This window comes from Schistocerca cancellata, chromosome 8 (assembly GCF_023864275.1).
Source record: "Schistocerca cancellata isolate TAMUIC-IGC-003103 chromosome 8, iqSchCanc2.1, whole genome shotgun sequence".
Lineage (NCBI taxonomy): Eukaryota > Metazoa > Arthropoda > Insecta > Orthoptera > Acrididae > Schistocerca > Schistocerca cancellata.
Window position 1 is genome coordinate 167,045,092 of NC_064633.1, and position 20,702 is coordinate 167,065,793.

The window sequence follows — 20,702 nt, forward strand, 5'->3', positions numbered from 1 at the left end:
ACCAGGCAAAGTCGGAAAGAACTGCTAGAATATTTACAGTTGCCGTAAGGTTTTCTTTCCTGCAGACACTTTCAGAATGATAAGATTGAACAACAGTGGCAGAGAATTCTGACTAACAAACTGGTCTCTTAGGAAACGTTTTGAACGTGTAAGTTGACGGCGAAATATTGCGCGTCGTTCGGACCGCGACAGTAGCAGATTCTCCCAGTATTGTTAATTCGCAAAGAAATCACTATGCTCTGTATTGCTAAGCACACTAATAGTTTTTATGAAGGTCCGAGGATCCAACATCGATTAAAGGTTCCTAAACGATATTTGCCTTCTTTTTTCACAATTTAAATTTTTTATTCTTCATAACTGCGATTACAAGTGGACTTCTGAGCTTCAAATTACTTCTTTTGGCAGACTTATCTGACCTCAAAAAAACACAATGTCCAATCGACATTTCTTATTTCTAGCACTTACAAGAAAACATCGATGCTTCTTTTTTTTTCATCAAAGAGTCTCGTCGTGAAAGCAAAGAGCGTTGTTTTTGAAACGTCCCCTTTGAATAATTTATACAAGACTGTGCTTAAACTGACACACAATGTTTTTAGCGCAACGCAATCTGACTATCAAAGATCCCTGCAAAAGAATGGCCCTAAGTAACATTAAACTATTCCTTTCAGAAATCACTTACCTCACAAAAATCTTCATTACTCGAACTACTGCAATACAGCGAGTGCCACTACTGCTAGCTAAATAAAAGATTCAAACTACTGAAGGCACTAACTACTGATAGGGATAGTTAGCAAATGAAAGATATTAATAGAGAACAAACAATGTATTTAACTTAATATCATCACAAGTCATAATATATGTAATATCAAAACTCCGCCATCTCTCTCCTCACATCCACCACTGCTGGCGGCTCACCTCTAACTGCGCAACGCTACGCGCTGTTCACATCCAGCTGCCGCTGCCTAACACTACAATGGCAGACAACAATGCAAACCAGCCACAGGCTGCACACAGCGCAGCCAGTGATTTTCATACAGAGCGCTACGTAACGTTGCCAATAAGAAAATATAAACAGCCTACTTACATAGCCCCCATGGTCCCCACAAAAAATTTTACAAAATATTTTTGGGCAGTGGCCAATAATTATTTGAAAAATTTTTTCATAATTACAATAACAAAGATATCAAATGGACACACTTATTTATACAATGCTGCTCAAAAGCTAAAATTTTCTCACAGTCCATAAAGACAGTCCAGATTGTTTATCACAGTAAAATTTCAGTGTTTCTTTTTTTTTTCTAAATCTGAGCAGTAAAAGAAAATGCACACGGAAGTAGTGGATTTCCATTCAGTCTTGAAGAAGTACTGTTGTCCTTCCAACTGAAAGACAGTGCTGACTCTTGACATGCTGACAGGTAATGGGCCACAACAGAGCAAACCCACAGCAGAGTCATTCGACGTTTTGAAGAGGATTGGTAGGTAGGTCATCACAGAGCAGACCCACTGTAGTCCTGGTAGAGAGTATGGTATTGGTGGGTCACCAGAGGTGCAGACCCACTGCAGTCCTTGTAGAAATTGTGGACAGGCCCACTGTAGTCCTGGTAGAGATGACTAGCAGCCATCTGTTGTGACTGTGCGGGTGCACAATCACCAGTGAAGAATCTTGCGGATAATATAGCAAGTCCATAAACCACCACTCGTGCACTCACAAAGTTTTTTGAATTGTCCTTAGAACCAGCAATGCTGTTATCCAGTCCCTTGCTGAATTATTAACACACGTGCAAACACTATCAGTCCCTACTTCTCACATATTGTCCATATACTATGACCAACAGAAATGTGTGCAGTGAAATGGAACTTACAAGCTACTTAATTTGATGAACTGCTGTCAATTACAATTTTATAACATAAGATTACAATGACAAAGGTACAAAATACATAATTAAAAACATTACAATACAGATAACATTTGTAGTAATATGGGCTTTACAAAAGAATTGAACTAACATATACATCAGTGTTACAGGAATTATGACATAAGTAAATACATAAAAGATCAGAAGAACGTTTGAAGCATCACCTTCACATGTGAGCAACCAAACAGTATAAATAATGTCTAAACATCTTTACAAAGTAAATAACAGAGTATTATAAAATGTCTACAACATAGATCTCATCTGCTAAACACATAAAGACAGGAAAAACACAAATACAGAAGGGTACACAAACATATAGAGGGATGACACAAAAGGAAAGGACAGGGTTTGTTTTACTGCAATATTTTGCATGGAGATCTCCCTTCGTTCATCATTATTCCCAAAAAGTCCTATTTTAGCCTGCTTTCTGTATTCTGTTCACATCCTCTGTCAAAATAGTTTTTCTCCACTGTACAGTATCCTTTTTTTTTCGCCCAAACCATTTTCATATAGCTTCTCAATACATTTCTTCCAAGTCATCATAGTTAGTTTCTTATATAGTCTACCCCTCTTAAGCTAACTTAAATCTACTGAGTTCAGATGCTAAACTAAGGGATGAGGCAATGCAGCATCACATAAAACAATTAATATAAACAGCAATGAAAAAAAACGCAGATTTGCGAAGCAAGCAGCATTAAGAAATTAGCAAAGCAATTGTAATATTACAACTAATCTAAGGCAATGTGCAGCAAATAATAAAAATAAATCGTTAGTAAAACTGGCTTAACAGAATAATACAAAGTCAAATTCAATAACACTATGCCTGGCAAACAGCAGCAACTTATACCTAAACATGACATAGCTCAAGCAGAAAAAATATTACAGTAAAGACAACAATGCAGATAAGGGAAATGTCTATTCACATCTTAATGTCTATGTAATTAAAGTGGTCATCTTAATGTCTATGTAATTAAAGTGGTCATCTTAATGTCTATGTAATGTCTATGTAATTGAAGTGGTGCACCACAACAACTTATTGTAAAAAAAATATTACCATGTACTTGAAAAGAAAATTATGTTTTACTGTTACTAGTTCCTTCTTATTGTTCTTTCCTTTCCAAGTGCTCCTTTTTTAAAGAATGTGGATCATAAAATAATTATTTAATAGATCTGTTGACAGAAAGTGTTCACATTAGCAAATGCATTTTACTTTATAAAAGCAATGCTGCAACACAGCTGGAAACCAGATATCAAATGAAATAAGCAATTACGCAAACCAAAGCATAAAAATATCATTCAATAGTCATGTGACGTTTCATAAGTTAGTAGAAATTCTCTCAACTCTCGTAGAAAGACGCTTGTCGTAATCAGGTATGCAGATGTAAAAATATTTCTCGTCATTCCATTAGGCATTTCGGTAAATATCATAAATTACGAGCTCCACAGTATGCTTTCAACAAGGAAATGTCAATAGCGAGGATAATGGCCTCCCTCTTTTTTTCTACCTGTGCTTCCAGAAAGGCACACACTAATGGCTTGTTCTCCAGGTGTCTGACACAGCTGTGTGCCGACGACGGACGTGCAGGTGGTCACTTATCTTTCTTACGGAAATATTTACGACAGCAGTTTCCGCTACAGTGACAGTCTCATACAAAAATATTTCACAAGTCAAGAATTTGCGTTAAAAATCTGTAGAAACAAAATGCTATTGATATAACAGTGTCCAAAAAAATTTTCGCCGGCATTGTGATACATTCACGCATTTACACACACATTTCATAACTCTTAAAGTACGTTTCTTGGTTTCCAACATCCTTTTCATAAATCAGAGTCCCTAACTTCTATTCATTATTCATATACATATAAACACGTTATAACATTCCTCATATATGGTAGCATCATCTTATTGATATAAACATACCTCAACAGCATAATACACATCATCGTCATAATAATAACATCATAACACCTCAGTCAAACCTCAAAAACGTCGTAGCTTTCTGCAATAATGTCAAAACCTAAAAAAATTCTCTGCTCATTTCAATAGTGTCATCTACCTCAAACGTACTTTAAAATCATGCTCCCTTACCAAATACATCCTTCAAAGCTCTCATAGTATCACAATGGTTCCGAAAAAATATGAACAGTTCACAAAGTACAGACAAAATATAATTTCGTAAGTGTGAAGTTATCCAACGGTGTAATTACGTAAACATGTGTCACTGACGTAGTAAAAAACATGTTTATCTCTCAGATAAATGATCATATAGCTATGTAATTCTGTGTTGGAGAAATATGGTACCGATGTGTAAAGTTATATAAGCAAATACCATATTAGCTAGGGCTCCTTGTGCTTGCCACACACATGGTACACAAAGTAAGCGTGTACCCCCCTGAGGATTATTGTAATTATACTCTCAGGTGTTACAGATTACAGCAATGGAATGAAATGTATCACGGAAAACTTTCTTTGTAATTAAAAAATCTTTAAAAATAAATGTTTTAAGTACAAAATTAATCACTCAAATACGTGTCCTGTAGCACTAAATGTGCGTCTTGCTGTAAGATCATCTCTGTGGAAGTCTCGTAGTTATTGTCCTCCGAAAGCTAAGTTCAGCAGAAGCCAATGTACTTACCTCATGATACAGAAAAGTGAAATGCTTTGCTTATAGATTTCTTAGTTATTATGCTTATTGTTGTGATGAAGAAATTACTATGCTGTAACGTATTGTTGTGCTACGAAAAAGGCTGTCTCATTGTAGCTATACCACAAAAGTTACTACTAAAACATGTTTTGCTTTCCAGAAGGTTTCAGAAAAAACTGTACCGATATAAAACAGATACACTGCAAAAGCAACATTGTAAATTGTCACTCATTAGTAGCGTCGTGATAAAATCGTATAGCTGTCACATAAACTAACCACTGCGTCATCTGGTATCTCTCAGAAAGTACTTTAATTCAGAATGTATTTTCAAGTAAACCAAAATGTTGCATTAAAATCTCATTAGCAGTACTGGTAAATGTTCTAAGTATGTGAGCCTTATAGTCGTTACGTAATCGTGCAACTAACAAGCAAGAATGTACACACACAATAACACTGTGTCGTCTGTTCGCAATAACAATGCAGTCGTAATTTCTGTTTAAATAAGTTCTCTTGGTTCTTGAGTGGATATTGAACTTCAAAACATTGTTGCCTGGTAACAGTTTCTAAGGCATTCCAGTAAAGTGAAGTGAAAAATTTTATAGCAAAGACTAAATTAAAAAACAGTTTATCTCTCTATTCACGGTTTTACATGTGAGATGTGGTGTAACCCTTTGCTCTTCCCAGTACACAGAGTTTCAACTTGAATGCAATTATCATGCGGTATTCGTCCATAAAGAATACTGGAATTTTGCTCAAGGTTAGCGTCAATGTTATTTTTCCCTGAGCTGCCTGCGGTGCGAGTCATTGTCTGTTTCTTTGCTGGCGTGCGCCGTTACTGGGATTAGGAGGCCTAACTTCCATAAATTCGTCTTGCCGAGAGGGCCCAGCTCTGTTTAAAGCTTGCCAGTTCTGATGGAATTCAGGTCTGTCGTTTTGTCGGTAGTTTACACAGTTTCTTTCGTGTCGGTTACATGGTGGAGAATATCTCCCTGAGTCGTTACTGCGCAATGGACCGTTGCGTCTAAAGTTATTCTGTCTCCCTTGATAATAATTGTTTTGGTTCCCATATTGTCTGTTTCTCTGATTGTCTCTGTGATAGTCATTACCATGGAAAGGTGATCTTTCCCTGTAACTATTACTCTGCCAGTGGTTGTCAAATGGGTGGTGTCTGTTTTGGTCATGATTTACGTTGTAAGAATAGGCTTGTCGTGGCCATTTATTGTTTCTGTCGTCACGGAATTGTGACGGATGTGACATGTAGTGATTGTTTTCCTGCTTTCGCATCCTGCAACTGTCTGTGTCAATTTCTAATTCTTGTAAGAGTCCCTGAAAAGCTTCAATGTCGTCTTTGCAACGTCCTGCTAAAATAATATGTCGTAAATGTTCAGGCAGTTTGATTAAGCAAATGCGGATGAGTTCTGAGGGGCTGTATGGGTTTGACAGGTACTGATTCTTGTGCAACATGTCTTCAAAATGTTTCACAAGACTGGAAAATTCAAATTGTACGAAATGTTTCATCATTATGATGCCATGTTTTACTCGGTCTTGTGTGGCTTGAGACCAATATGCTGAGAGGAAGGCATGGTAAAATTCTCCTTCACTGTGACAATCGTGAATGACCGATCGCATTCTTATAGCTGGTTCATTCTCGAAGTAGCCACACATAAATTCTAACCTGAACTCCAATGACCAGTTGGGAGGGAAACAATGAGAGAATTGATGGAGCCACGCTTGTGGATGAATGTCGTTGGCAGAATTCTTAAACGTTTTGAATTTACGTGTACTAATGAACAGCTTATAGTCAAAATCATCGTGTCAGCGAGTAGCATGTCGGTCATTGTTACGTCATGTCCGCGGCTCGATCTCAAAATTCGGTGCACATTGCCAATTTCTTTCATAACTTCCGAAAACCCCTGTGTTATTACTTTGTGGCTGTTCCATATTTCTATGTCCCTCTTCACGTATTGGAGTGCGAGTGTCCTCTGAAATAAGTAATTCTTGTATTACCTGTGTCAGCTGATCTTGTACTTCCCGGATATCTCTTTGTTGTTGCGTATTGATTTGATTTTGATTTTGTTTGAATTTTCTTATTTGTTCATACTCTTCTGTGTCAGTGAAGGCTACGGGTCTTGTGTCATTCAGATCATCATGTACCTTTGAAGATAAATTAGTGACCTGATCCGAAAGTTCGGCTACTTTCTCCGATAGTGTACTTATTTCCTCCATGTGTCTTTCTGAACCAATTTTCAGGGTATCTACTGTGTCCTTTAAGGTTTCCTCAGTTTTTTCAAGTTGCGTAACCGAATTGGTAGATGCAACTGAGTCAATTTTAGCTTGCAAGGTCTCATGATTTTCATGAACAATAGTTTGCAGTTCTTTTATGGCTGCTTCGTGATTCTGTAATGCATTTTCATGACGCGAAAAAATAGGTTGGAAATGCTCACAAATTTGTGTTTTTATGTCGTTACAGACCTTTTGACATTTCGATTCGATGTTATGTAACTCAGTGGTTAAATCTTCACGTGTTTGTTCAAGTGTGGTGTCTAACTTTTGAAGATCTTGTTCCATTGTTTCTAACTTTTTAAGATTTTGTTCCATTGTGTCTAACTTTTGGAGTTTTTTGCTGTGTTTGTCTCTGATTTTGTTCCATTGTGTCTGACTTTTGAAGATTTTGTTCCATTGTGTCTAACTTTTGAAGCTTTTGCTGTGTTTGTCTCTGATTTTGTTCCATTGTGTCTAACTTTTGAAGATTTTGTCCCATTTGTTGCATTAATTGTAATAACAATGCATTAGTGTCTGGAATCTGTTCCTCTACGCTTTTCGGCAGTGCATTTGCACCAGCAACATTCACATTTTGACAAGCAGAAAATGTGTCTTGACTTATTTGAGAATACGGTGAGGACCCAAAACTCAAGTCTACAGTATTTGCAATATTGTGTTCTGTCATTTCGGATTCCTGAGGCGAGCTGTTGCCGACCGATCGATCGATAAGACTTCCCTGTTCACTACGTGTTTGACTGTTTACACCATTATTTGCCGCCCCTCCATTTCCCTATGCACAATTACCAAATTACTACTTCGAATGTCTGTTAATTCACTACCCAGTGGTGTTGATAAGCTACGCTCGTCGTCACTATTATTTCTCAGTTTACTTTGGAGCCAAGTGTTACGTTTTTCACACGCCATTATTGTCACAATATTTCACACGACAACACAGAAAAACACAATTTGAATAGCAAAAATAGGAGAACACATTAACATAGCACTGAAAATAATATCTAGTTAATTGCAAGCGTAGCTGCGAAATACTTGGTGCAAATCTACCTGCATGCCACAACTGTTTTACTGTACAACAATGAAAGACTGCAACTACAAAGAAGATTCTCTCTACAATTATGCGCTAGCAATAAACAAAATCTACGCTAATTACACAAACTACAAGAAAAAATCAGAAGATTCCAGTGAGGTATCCTAGGCTAAGGGTCGACATATGAAACGTCCCCTTTGAATAATTTATACAAGACTGTGCTTAAACTGACACACAATGTTTTTAGCGCAACGCAATCTGACTATCAAAGATCCCTGCAAAAGAACGGCCCTAAGTAACATTAAACTATACCTTTCAGAAATCACTTACCTCACAAAAATCTTCATCACTTGAACTACTGCAATACAGCGAGTGCCACTACTGCTAGCTAAATAAAAGATTCAAACTTCTGAAGGCACTAACTACTGATAGGGTTAGTTAGCAAATGAAAGATATTAATAGAGAAAAAACAATGTATTTACCTTAATATCATCACAAGTCATAATATATGTAATATCAAAACTCCGCCATCTCTCTCCTCACTTCCACCACTGCTGGCGGCTCACCTCTAACTGCGCAACGCTACGCGCTGTTCACATCCAGCTGCCGCTGCCTAACACTACAATGGCAGACAACAATGCAAACTAGCCACAGGCTGCACACAGCACAGCCAGTGATTTTCATACAGAGCGCTACGTAACGTTGTTAATAAGAAAATATAAACAGCCTACTTACATTTTAAATTATGGTAGCGCATCGTAACTGGTACTCGCAGCCCGAATATTACAATCATTTTACATTATGTAGGAACATTACGATGTGTTGAACAGTTGTCAGATGACCTGATAAAAGTAGATACACAAGAGGCAAAAAGCGAAATGTTGAATAATTGTCAGATGACCTGATGCAAGTAGATACACAAGAGGCACGAAGCGACTTGTTGTAGTTGCAGCATAACACGAATAACAAAGTAAGCCGTCTGCGTTTCGTGAATGGAGATCGATATTAAGGCACTCACTGTCGTATTGTGTTATTGCATCATTAGTTCTTTTCCAACCTCTGTTCTTCCTAATTACCTCAAAAATACTCTAAGGCACTGCTATTGTTACAGTAGTTCTTGCAGTGAAATTATCGCCCACTCTTTTCACGTTGATCTTTTCACCTCACATATGGCTTCAAATGGCCTTCCAGAGCGATAAACACTCCCTGCAGGTATTTCCCAAAGGTTTCCCACAAGGTTTAAATCTGGGCTATGTACAGGCCATAGCAAGAGATCGATATCATTATCTTCAAACCACGTTTTGGTTGTAGCAGGAATATACACAGGTGAATTATCTTATTCAAAAATAGACATTCGTCTCGTAGGTGCTCATGCATTCTAATCAATAATATCTCTACCACTTCAGTGTACAAGTCAGAGTTTATTCTACTGTCCAGCCAAGCAATGCCTTACCATCCCTTAGCGCAGAAGCCCGCCGAAATTATAATACCTCCTTCATCAATATGTCTGCTCATTCTTACCTGCTGTTCTGTGCTGAGCTCATGCCAAAACTATTGAAATGCCTCCTGCTCACCTAAATTAAACTTCCTCTTATAACTAAATATAACTTTATCCCATTCTGAAGTCCATGTAATAGGTTTTCCAGCAAACTACAGTCTAGCCTGATTACACTTGGGTGTTTGAGCGGGTTTCTGCAGTCGTTTCTTGAATGCGACATGTTTGCCATGTGACAAAATTTATCGTACACGTCTGGCAGTTATTAGCAACTGTAAATGAGCACAAAGGAGAGAAGAATAACGGTTTGTAGCCCTCGATTTGCGCAAAAGTAATTACTTCTACACCTCAGTTTCTATTTTTCCAGTATTTTCCGTTTCGTGCGTAGAAGCTAACGAAATTATAGATCATTTCACTTGAATTGTTCAACTTCTTGTCAGTTAGACGATTAGGGTCTCATTTTCTTGTACGTATCGGTAGTTGCCTTATTATCACATGGTGTCCGCCCCAGTAGCTGAGTGGTCAGCGTGACGGATTGCCGTCCTCCGGGCCCGGGTTCGATTCCCGGCTGGGTCGGAGATTTTCTCCGCTCAGGGACTGGGTGTTGTGTTGTGTTCATCATCATTTCATCCCCATCCGGCGTGCAGGTCGCCCAATGTGGCGCCGAATGTAATAAGACCTGCGCCAAGGCGGCCGGACCTGCCCCGCGAGGGGCCTCCCGGCCAATGACGCCAAACGCTCATCATCATCATCATCATCACATGGTAACTATTTCCGCGTCATATTGTTACAGTCGTGGTTCATGAACACAGAATGCACTATCACTGATGGTATCTGTCTTCCGTCTGCAGTAAAGGCACGTACACACACGCTAACACCGCACCGAACTGACGGCCTTTACACCGAGTTCCACCCTCTACCACATGAATCGTTGATGTCTTTTTATATTCTGTAATACTGACATCAAAACCTATACCATTTAACTACATTTGTCTGTGTACTGGAATTTATACTATTGTATATACAGAGACGAGCCAAAACAGTATAACCACTGCCCACCACGAAGATTTATGCTGCTTGGTGACGCTGAGGGCACGTGACGCTGTAAGAGAAATGAATGAACGGAGAAGAGACCAATGGGGAAACATTCTAGCGACGGTAAGTGGCGTAAATGCGGAAAGCCGCCGATGTTCCCGACACTGACAAGAGTCACAATACAGCGGCCCAGTGCGTGGGAGCGAGCATCTTGTTTCAAATATTGAAATGTGTCGGAATTCCTAAGGGACCACAATGCTGAGGTCATCGGTCCTGAGACTTACACAGGACTTAAACTAATTTATGCTAAGAACAACAGACACACCCATGCCCGAGGGAGGACTTGAACCTCCGGCGGGAGGGGCCGCGCAATCCATGACATAGCGCCTCAAACTGCACGGCCACTCCACACGGCGAGCATGTTGTTTCACACCAACTTCATGCCACGTTTACGTCCAAAGAGTGAAACAAAGGCGGGGGGACGGGGAGTTCGCTGATGGTTTGGGCAGTCATATCATGGTATTTCATCTGCCCATCTCTACAAGGTGGAATTACTGTCATATGTTACTATTCTGCCTGATGAGTTCCATCCCATGGGTCAATGTTTGTTCCCCAGTGGTCATGCTGTGTTCCAAGCCGGGATGGTCTGTTTGCAAAGCTCACATCGTCCAAGTCTGGTTTTGTGAACACAAGGATGAACTGTCGCATCTGCCCTGCCACCAGTCACCAGATCCAAATACTGATGAGCTTCTGTGGCCTGCTTTGGAGAGAAGTGTGCATGACTGCCATCCATCACCCTGATCGTTATGTGAACTTTGCAGGAATGAAGGTTTAACATTCACTTAACACCATACACGACCTCTATTTATCCGTTCAGAGAAGACGAAGCTGTTTTGAATGCCAGTTGTCTTACACCGTATTAGGCATGATACTGTGGTCTGTATTGATTTATCCATATTTTTGTTCACTCCCTGTAGGTGAAAATTACTCATACATGGATGTACACTATTGAGAGGCAGAAAATGTTCTTGTATCTTTCATACAGGTCTATGCCTGGTTTGATCCGAAGATCGGTTATAAATATTGAAACGCGGAAGTATTTTTATTAAATAAAATATATAACTTATTCAGATATTTTATTATCTCCCATGCCCATTCAATCAAGATATAGCACATTTTGCATCGACTGATACAAGATAAATCTAAGTGGTAGATAATAATGCTGATGCAATATAACAGCGGTCCCTCCGGCTGCCATGTGTAGGTGTTAACATTGTTTGCTAAATCTCACCGAAACTGGCTAAAACTATGAAATCCGTTTGATGTGACATTAAAATATGGTTTTACTCTTGGCTGGCAATATATCTCTTCTACCAGCTGTCAACTGTTTGTGCTTTATCTTAACTTGGTGTCACGATCTCCCGCGTAGATGCGTTTTGATCTCCGTCAGAACGATATGGCACACTGGGATTCAGTTTTCTATGTTCGGATACATGTGAATAATGTGGGCTTTTTTAGGACAAATTCTTCCAAATTTCTGACAAGTGTTAACTGTCTTCCTCCGGTCTCAGTGAGATTTGTTGGTGTTTCTACGAGTTGGAAAAAAAAAAAACATCGCAACTTGAAGTGCTGCCTGAAATGCTTTCCATTGCGATTCCGTTTTGCCCCCCAAAACTGCGTCTGCCGTTGGGTGGAGACGTCTCCGGGTCTGGTTCTTGTAGTACTCGAACAGTCCTCTAAACCTTTACGTGTAGGGAATGATAAAGAAAGAAAACAGAGTATGAATCAGTTCCAGAGAGAATTAGGAAAGTGGGTATCTCTTGAAGACGGCAATCAAATGGACTGCGGAAATATTGAGTCAAGATGATCATATAATCCGGCTGTAGACCTGACGAGAATATCATCAATGCGTCTGAAATATTCGGAATTTCTTGTTATGTGTCGCTAAAGTTTGTCACCCTCGGAGAAGCTTTAGACATTAGCGGGAACAAGAGGTTTCAAAGCATTAGAAAGGGGCCTAATTTGCAATATGTACCACAAAGGATGACCGAGAAGAAGTGCGGAAGAGCTAGAGAGTATACAGTTTAAGAAATTATATGGGTGGGACGGAGCTTTGAATACGTCCAACAAGTAAGTGATGACGTTGGGTGTAAGTGTATCTTTGGGGCGTGATGGTTTGAAGCAAGAAACCAGTGACATTAAGAATCAAAATAGTAACTGAAACAGGGAGACGAAAAGTGAGATGTGGCCGCGAGGTTCTCTGAACGCAGGCCAGTAACCTAAGGGAATTTGCCGAATTTGTGCCCTCTGCGGCACTGTGGGCTGTGCCGTGTGTTCCTGTCAGGTATACGTCCGCCCCCTGCATGTTAAGCTGACCCGTGACACAGACACATGGCAGGTGCAGGGTAAACAGCTCGCCGTCCTGCACAAGATCCCTGGCTTTGTCATCCGATGTCGTGCTCCGTCCCTGCACATGAAACGTGGGAGCAGCTGCGATTTTACATGCAATTGATACGCTGCGTCTACAAGTAAAAATTGATACCTTCTACAACATTCTTTTCATGTTATAGGTATTCTCGAATATTTACTATCAAAATTCATTTTAACTCAGTAATCTGAAACATATTTACGATTGTATGACTATGCTAATTTCACTTGTTAGCGAAACACAAAACACAAAATTCCCTTTCCACATTTAACTTTACATATCGTTTTTAATATGACAAAATGTGTGTTAGACGTTTCGATAGCATGTTACGGCAAAGAAAATATATTTAGACAGACTGTTCGGTTACTAGAATGAAAGAAAACCTGTAAGAGAAATGGTATCGTCGCGAACCGTATAATTATGACGACACCTGGCTGCAATGATGTGATTCCTAGCGGTCGGTCTTTGTTTCTTTGTACTCGGCAAGGAAAAGGGACAGGTGCTGTGAGCAAAGGGAAAAAGTTTTTCGCAGTGTTTGTAATGCTACGTAAGCTGCATGTTGCTGCTAGATGGTGACATTATAGACCATCTCACGACAGTACGGCAACAATGGATGGGCTCTGTTTTGGAATACCTAAATTCCATAAAAGACGTATGCGTCAGCATTAACATACTGCTATAGCAACGTGTAGCCGCGCTTTGTTCCTCTGGACCTGGTATCACACCAGTACGGCGAGATTCAGAGAATTTACCGAAAACAGTGTACAATTAAATACCGTAATTGAGGCCCTCATCCTAATCTGAGCTAAATTTCGAAACGAATACGGAGAATTACAAAGAGCGAAGAGATGGGCCTGAGGGGCTGGATGTTGGCCAAATGCGAGCACCTCGAACAGGTAAGTTTTCGGTGAGCGAGTTTGGAGTACGGTGTACATGGATATGTCACATTCCTGTGGAACGCTTCATGTGGTACAGAGCTAGGACTGTGACTTAATCGAATGAGGATGGTACATATACTAGCTACGCAAAAAATGAAAATAAAAATTAAATATCCCAAGGTAAATGAGGAGTAATCGTAGTTTCAAATACCACCTCAAGAAAATAAAGGTATTTGTGGGGTACTCACTGTTATAATTATCACTTCAAGAAAATAAAGTACATAAATAAATTGTTGTTTGTGACAAGCTACATTTCTGCTGACGCGGCACATATTGAACGCACCATCATATTCCCGCGGCAGGCCGCTAGATGGTTCAATATAAAAGGTTGCAGCCCATTATTATAGTGAAATGACAAAACAAAGATAGTTTTCTGCATTTGAAATAGAAAAAACTGATACGACGGTATTGTTTTTCGGATGGCCCTATCTGGGGAGGAATCCTGTTTGACGCCACTTCGGAAAGTTGAGCATCTCCGTGATGACGATGATGTGAAATGATTAGCACTCGTACTCATACGGATTTATGGACAGCTCTGCAGGATTGATGGTCTCATTTTCCTCCAACACTGCTTCCGACATTAGTCGAGTCCTTGTCACGTTGTGTTGCGGCACTTTTGCATGCTCGAGGGGACCCTACACGTAATCAGGCAGGTGTACCAGTTTCTTTGTTTATTCAGTGTAGTTAACGTCCCTGTTATGAAAGTGGCAGATTATTTTCATTTGGTGTGTCTTTCCCCTATAGTTTCATGTTCACCCTTCATTATCGACTAAAATTTTCCATTGCCAGATGTCACATTAGTAGTATTAAATGAATACAGTGTAAGGAGGGGAAGTGTCGGAAATGTAATTAAAGTGTTAGAAATTAGTTCCCCTCGATATGATTACTGAAAAATAATAAAAAGAAATCAATACTTTGATTATTGGTACTGGTAATTATAGTACAATAGTGGATTGGATTGTTTGGGGGGAGGAGACCAGACAGCGAGGTCATCGGTCTCATCGGATTAGGGAAGGACGGGAAGAAAGCCGGCCGTGCCCTTTCAAAGGAACCATCCCGGCATTTGCCTGGAGCGATTCAGGGAAATCACGGAAAACCTAAATCAGGATGGCCGGACGCGGGATTGAACCGTCGTCCTCCAGAAAGCGAGTCCAGTGTGCTAGCCACTGCGCCACCTCGCTCGGTAGTACAATAGTGATTATACATCACTTATTATGTATCACTTCTAACCTGTCTCTGTGGTAAAACACATCATATCTTAATTCATAACTTAAATTACGATCTGATTATTTAATCCTTAAGTGATAATTATATACAAAACGTCTACGTCTTAAAATCTAGTAGGTATTGCTGAACTTTGAGATCTAAAAATACCTCACTCTGAGATTCACACGTGCCTTCCTGTCGAGTCACATTGGCTGTTAAATGCTGTTACGCACGCTCCAGCCATTAAATTAATTTCCGCTACACGTGTCAGTGGTCAACAACGGCAATTAAGAAAGTTTAAATGCAGTCGTTGCAAAACTTAGTTTGCACAGGAGGGTTTAATTAGTTTCTGCAGTGGACTGTGAAATTGACTTTAAGCCCACTCAGAGTTAATCCAAGGTCTAAGATATTCTTTCAAACTAAAGTACCTTTGTTCAGCATATGCTGGGGTCTTACGGATAGGAGGATAATTCTCTAAAAATCATATAATTGAATTGTGGCCCTCAGCATCTTCTATTCCTTGTAATGCATAGATACTAATTAACAGATTTTGATTCATGTCTTATAACATACTGACAGATAACAAAGCACTCGAAATTAAAGTTTCTTGAGGATATGGCCAATATCCTTAATTGACATTATATTATCCAACCTCAAATTTTGCTAAAAGAAAAATGTAAATGTCCATCAGTCATTCAAATAAATAAAAATATTCCTTTTTTTGTACAATTATTTGCGATATTGTATTTCAATGTAGCAGTTTTCCCAAGTTCACTTGTTACGTAATAACTATGAGGCCCTTTCCCAACTCATTTCACCGATGTCTACATTTCATTGAAAACTACTTAATCATACGTTCATTAGGTAACATTGGACAGTCAGTTTTAATTTTGATATTACACACTTCTGTGACAACGTTTTCACGTGTTCTCCGTAATAAATTTATCATGTGGCGCAACTAGGAAAGCAGTAACAACTTGTTCTCATCTCGTGGAGTCTTCTAGGTGAGCATGTTAAGTGCGCTGACAAGAATATCGATACGGTCAAACACGAACGTGACATTGAGCTGGACGGTGTCTGCCTATGACATTAAAGTAATAGCTATTTAGAGACTTACTACACCAGTATTAAGGCCTGTATGTGGAATTCAAAATATAAACCAGTTCTCTTATGTTTGACGCATGTCTAACTCTTGTAGTCGTTGACGTAAAACTGCCTGGCCAGATGGTCAGCTTCCTTCTGTCTATTGGTGCAGCATAAGTGTATTTAAAAAAATAACAACTGTCACTGTCGAGTGTTCCTGTCTCTGCAATACCAGCTGATCTGAAAACTCATAAATATGTTGTTCATCCCTCCATGGTGCTCGTTATCAGTGCATTGGTTTCACTTAAACAATAGGAAGGGAATACATAATTTTCAGGTCAGATCTCGATTCATGTGATGGTAGTATAAACTTCACCGAGTTTGCATCAACATAAGAGAGAGTTGAAAATATTAATAAAATACCCACTGCCAATCAACAGTGTATTAATTTCTTCGTGGTTATTGCTTAACTAAAACTGGAATGAATGCTTCCACAAATGCTACCTTTTTATCAGAATAAATAGGAAATGAACTAAGACCCACTCTACGCAGTTTCTTAGCACTTTCGATTGTAAATAAAAGCCAACATAAACTCACACACACTCAACTAGTCACAACGTACAGCAGCATACTGAGGCAGAATGGTAAAAGCTGGTAGTGTTAGTTACTCAAGTAACTGAAACTGACTACTTTTAAACTCAAGCAGAGCCATTCAGTATCAGTGTTGTGATTAGAATTTCCCCAACATAAAGTTTCTTGTGGGACCTCAGCAACACAGTCAAGTTTCTTTAACTTCCAGTTTATTTACATTAGTCAATACTAGCAGCCGTTTTCATTTATGTGGACCTTACTTTCAGTGGCATCACATGCTTACAAAGAGGTCCGTAACTCCTGGCGCCCATCCAGTTTCTAGATGTTGTCTATGGATTAGGTTGTGTCACAGCTTTCTACGTTTTCTTCACAGTAGCGCGTTTCTTGGACCTTGCTATAAACTTCAAAACATCTCTTTCCACGTTTGAGTTGTAAAACAATCACTGCTGGAGGCGCCACGCCACGGGGTATCATATATATGCTGCCTGTGGAATGCTGTCATTCAGTTGTAGTAACAGAAGTGGAAAGTCTGGTCAAGTGAGGTACACTGCCTACGGCCCATGTGGGGCACCCTTCTGAGAACTCCTCATGGGGAGGCGCCTGTAACCTGCTACAAAGGATCGCTGTTCGCCTGACTAGCGGCATCTTCTATCAGTGTACTGCCAAAAGGTATCATACTTCTGTACACCATACCAACCCGAGAAATTAACTACTGACAACATCTGATACTAATATGCGTTTCATTACCCACTCTTGATTAATTATTCTTATGTAATGGGTCTTTAAATTCCGATTTCATTTGAATTATATAACATTTTTTGGAAAAAAAACTGTTGCAAACCATCACCAACTTCCTTCTGTTTTTAAATTAATGCAGATGTAATTGTTAAAACACAAGTGAATAAAAGTAATTTAGGGCCGATGTGTGATCAGAATTACGTACTCAGTGGAGACATTGTTTAGTATTTCTAAATGTCCGCCAGACTTTTGACAGCATTCCTAAGAAGAGAGTTTAAATCAAAGTGCGTGCCTATGGGGTATCACTTCATTTGTGCGACTGGATTGGTGATTTTCTGTCAGGAAGATCACAGTACTTAGCAATCGACAGAAACTCAACGAGTAGAATGTAAGTCCAGTAAAGTCATCAGAAGGTCAAAACCCCCTGCAAAATTATTTGTGCAAGATATACGTCTGGTGCGAAAAGTGACAGTGCTCTCTGTATAAAGAAAAATGCGTGGTTATTCATATGAATGCGAAAGAAATGTGTTAAATATCGGCTACACAATAAAGCGCACAAAGGCTGTCAGTAGGAATTACAAATACGAATAGCTTAAATTAGGGCTATCGCATAGATGGTATTGGCTGGAAGGCAAACCAAAGACATCCTTTTCTTGTCAGAACACTTGCGAAATGTAACAGGTCTACCAGAGAGACTACCTGCACGATGCTTTTTCGTCCTGTTCTAGAGTACTGCTGTGCAGTGTCGGTTCCTTACAAGCTGGGATTCACGGACGACACCGAGAAAGTAAAACGAAGGGCAGTTCGTTTTGTTTTATCGCGAAGTGGGGTATAAAGTGTCATGCATATGACAGGTGAATTGCGGTGTCAGCCATTAAAACTCAAGCATTTGGCGCTGCGGTGTGACCTTTTGACGAAATTTCAGTCAGTAGCTTCGTGCTCTGAATGTGAAAATATTTTACTGTTCCCATCGTATATAGGGAGATATGATCACCGTAAGAAATTAAGAAAAATCTGAGCTCGTACAGAAAGATGCAAGTGTTATTTCGCTCTGTTAGATAGTGGAACAGCAGAAAAATTGACTGAAGGTGGTTCAAAGAACTCTCTGCCAGCCATTTCGGTGTGAACTGTAGAGCAGTGATGTACATGAAGATGTAGCTGTGCATGTCATCCTGATGGCTTCTTTAGCCACCTAATCACCGTCGGAAAACTGAGTGCATCAATATGAACATGTGAATTCAGTAACTCCGAATTAGCTGAAGATCCACCAACGGGCAAGGTGATGTGCTTTCTGGGACTACCACGCTGCGATGCCAAAATATTAAGCGCGTAAGGAGCAAACCATGAGCACACTATAGAAATCTCCTGCCGATTTTACGAGAGGTTGTTAATATGAAGCGTCGAGGAAAAGCTTTTGCTTCGAGACAACGCACCGGCTCTTTCTTCTCAGAACACAGCCATACATAAGCTGCCCCCTTTGTCCATAAAATTTTGCCTCAACTGTCGTTTTCTGCTGATACGACAACCACCTACTTCTTCCATTCTCCTCGGATGAAGATACCATTACGTCGCAGGCACATCCAGAAAGACGACGACTTGAATCTCCAGACAACATATCGATTTATAAAACTGAGGCATCTAACAAGTCTATCACAGGAACATCTGCGTCACTCTGAAAGGTGAATAAGCAGGGAAGACCTCACACCAAAACTATGATCAACTGCCAAAACCTGACATTTTCATGGTGGGAATTTAAACCAGTGCCTTCTGTTTGGTCCGGAGAATCATTTTCATATGCACGTTATGGAGAGCTCACGTCTTGTCGTGTAACAACATCAAACTATGAACAAAACATCCAGCTTTCTCCTCATGACGAAAACCGACTATGGAAGGCGACAACAGCAGGTAGTCAGTCTACTCACGGGATAAAACTATATCACTGATAAGTAAGTTTTTTGACGTATGTTGAGGACAAATTATAGAAACCAAGTACGTTGATCATTCTGTGCTACATGTTCTGTATTACATCATCCTCAACTACTAGTAGAGCTCCGAACTCTCTTAAAAATAATGCAAAGTCAATACGTACGGTAATTCAAAGACTCCTGCCTTTTGGTTCATTTATCCAAGGAAGTCATCAAACAAACTTTCGGACAGTGAGACTTCTAACCTGAGGCATGTCTTGTTCTGGACAAAGCGGTCGCATGGGAATATGATGTGCATCAGTTCCGCATGTGGCCATGACTATCTGAAGCTGGACAAGCAGCTTCATTCAACAAGTTTGAACGAAACGAGTCGGAGTATCAAATAGCTACAAATTCATAGTGAAAAAATGTCGACTTCTGTGCTGTGCTGTGCTGTACTCGACGATCCACATGAATACTTAATTTAGAATCTAGAATCAGGGAAACAGAATTAGAATACGTCTGTTTTATTCACTTGCTAACAGCCAGAAAAACGGCGTGAAAGACTGCAAGTGCAACCCATATCGACGTCGTTAGTATATTTGCACACGAGCACGTAGACCTATCGAGGAGGAAATCCATTGAACAATGATTCACTCCTGGAAATGGCGTATAGTGGGCATGCGGGAGGCCGGGTGGACGTACCGCCGAATTGCTCAACACGTGGGGCGTGAGGTCTCCACAGTACATCGATGTTGTCGCCAGTGGACGGCGGAAGGTGCACGTGCCCGTCGACCTGGGACCGGACCGCAGCGACGCACGGATGCACGCCAAGACCGTAGGATCCTACGCAGTGCCGTAGGGGACCGCACCGCCACTTCCCAGCAAATTAGGGACACTGTTGCTCCTGGGGTATCGGCGAGGACCATTCGCAACCGTCTCCATGAAGCTGGGCTACGTTCCCGCACACCGTTAGGCCGTCTTCCGCTCACGCCCCAACATCGTGCAGCCCGCCTCCAGTGGTGTCGCGGCAGGCGTGAATGGAGGGACGAATGGAGACGTGTCGTCTTCAGCGATGAGAGTCGCTTCTGCCTTGGTGCCAATGATGGTCGTATGCGTGTTTGGCGCCGTGCAGGTGAGCGCCACAATCAGGACTGCATACGACCGAGGCACACAGGGCCAACACCCGGCATCATGGTGTGGGGAGCGATCTCCTACACTGGCCGTACACCACTGGTGATCGTCGAGGGGACACTGAATAGTGCACGGTACATCCAAACCGTCATCGAACCCATCGTTCTACCATTCCTAGACCGGCAAGGGAACTTGCTGTTCCAACAGGACAATGCACGTCCGCATGTATCCTGTGCCACCCAACGTGCTCTAGAAGGTGTAAGTCAACTACCCTGGCCAGCA